Below are 2,281 nucleotides of genomic sequence, written 5' to 3'. Positions count from 1 at the left end.
ATTATTTGCATAGAGATGTTTATAGTATTCTCTGATGATAGTTTGTATATCTATGGGATCAGTGGTGATATCCCCTTTATCATTTTTTATTGCATCTATTTAATTCTTCTCTCTTTTCTTCTTTATTAGTCTTGCTAGTGGTCTATATATTTTGTTGATCTTTTCAAAAACCAGCTCCTGGGTTCATTGATTTTTTGAAGGGTTTTTGTGTCTCTATCTCCTTCAGTTCCGCTCTGATCATAGTTAATTTTTGCCTTCTGCTAGCTTTGGAATTTGTTTGCCCTTGCTTGTCTAGTCCTTTTAATTGTGATGTTAGGGTGTCAGTTTCAGATCTTTCCTGCTTTATCTTGTGGGTATTTAATGCTATAAATTTCCCTCTACAAATTGCTTTAAATGTGTCCCAGAGATTCTGGTATGTTGTGTCTTTGTTCTCATTGGTTTCAAAGCACATCTTTATTTCTGCCCTCATTTTGTTATGTACCCAGTAGTCATTCAGGAGCAGATTGCTCAGTTTCCATGTAGTCATCTGATTTTGAGTGAATTTCTTAATCCTGAGTTCTAATTTGATTGCACTGTGGTCTGAGAGACAGTTTTTTTTTTTTTTTTTTTTTTTTTTGGAGTGTGGTTGTTTCAATACAGTTCTTGCCAAGCAATATCAAAGTTGTCCATGTTCTCCAAGTTTGTCATATTTTTTATAGACAATATTAAAATTTTTAAAGTATGTGTTGAGAAAGAGACCAGTCACACCTCTGGGGATTTAAAAATGAGAAGCCACATAAATTCTCTTCCTTAAAAAACAGCCATTTCAAAAGATTTTCTTTAATATCATAAAATGTTTTCATGGACAAGTGAGCTAGTAAACACACATGCACCAATGTGCCTTTTGACAAGAGTACCCCCTACCCCAACTCCCACACCAAAGTGGACACGAGATTGGAGAAATGAATACAGCAGATGGAACAGATAGAAGAAAAAAAAATCATAAAAAGGATAGAATATAACTTTGTGCTTGGTTATTTTCCTATGTCACAACAAAACATGACATTTCTGTGCAAATAGTTAATCTTTCCTCTTTTTTTCCATTTGGTGGAGAAAAAATACTTTTTCTATAATAAGATATGTAGTTTTTTGGTTTTTAACATGACTTTTTTTTTTTTCTTTTTTGCAGAAAATAATTTTGTAAACTGTCACTTCCCAGACAGGGAGGCTCGATGCCACGTGAGCCCCAGCTCACCTGATGGAGTCTGGGAGCTGAAACAAAACCTAGGCAGGAGATGGGTGATCGTGGACGTGCAAGGCAGGGTATGGCACACGGGACGAGGGCGGCTGGGTGGAGTGAATTAGAGGTCACTCTCACCACATAGCACTGTGGGGAAGGACATGTAGTCCAGAGCACCTAGCATGGAATTGGAGCTGGTGTTGGGGACCATCTGTGCCATGCAGTACTCTGCCTGGTCAGGAGGCAGCTCATGGTGCAGCTCGTACAGAGTAATGTAGTCCTTGTCCCCAGCCAGGATCTTGAAGGAAGCCATGACTTGGTCTGCTGTAGCTGTATCGGCTGTCTCATAGGACATGAAGTTGATGAAGGCCTGGAATGTCACTACCCCCAGCCAGTTGGGATCCACAATGCTCATGATGCAGGCAAATTCTGCTTATCCCTAGGGGTCATTGCCAATATCATAACCCAAGCCAATGAGGCAGGCTTTGAACTCCTCAGGACCCAGTGTGCAGAGTGATCCCAATCAACGTGGTTGAAGGAGATCTGGAACTCATTCATCTGCTCCTGGCTGATGCCCTTGGCATCTCAGGTCAGGATCTGGTTCTCCGCCTCATTGATGGTCCTGGCGATGGTGGTGAGCAGCTACTTCCAGCCCACACGGATGTGCTCCATGATGCAGTTGGTGTGCTTGTTGCCAAAGATGAGTGCCTCCTGGATGAGCTGGTGGTCGCCCTCCAGCTGATCAATCTTTGGCTTATAGCTGATGATGCTCTTCTCATACTGCCGCAGGTGGCTGAGCTGGTCCTCCAGGGTCCTGTGCATCTCAATGGAGATCCTCCTGATCTGAGAGACAGTTTTTTTGTGATTTCTGTTCTTTTACATTTCCTGAGGAGTCTTTACTTCCAACTATATGGTCAGTTTTGGAATAAGTGTGATGTAGTGCTGAGAAGAATGTATATTTTGTTGATTTGGGGTGGAGAGTTCTATAGATGTCTATTTGGTCTGCTTAGTGCAGAGTTGAGTTGAAGTCCTGGATATCCTTGTTAACCTTCTGTCTTGTTG

The 2,281-nt window shown here is 41.5% G+C and overlaps 1 pseudogene; it reads right to left on the bottom strand.

Moving 5' to 3' along the window:
• Nucleotides 1–1,340: 1,340 nt before the first annotated feature.
• LOC105525580 lies at nucleotides 1,341–1,634 on the bottom strand (annotated as a pseudogene).
• Between the last annotated feature and the right edge of the window lie 647 nt (nucleotides 1,635–2,281).

This window comes from Colobus angolensis, unplaced genomic scaffold (assembly GCF_000951035.1).
Source record: "Colobus angolensis palliatus isolate OR3802 unplaced genomic scaffold, Cang.pa_1.0 Scaffold543, whole genome shotgun sequence".
Lineage (NCBI taxonomy): Eukaryota > Metazoa > Chordata > Mammalia > Primates > Cercopithecidae > Colobus > Colobus angolensis.
This window is presented reverse-complemented; position numbering and strand designations above follow the sequence as displayed.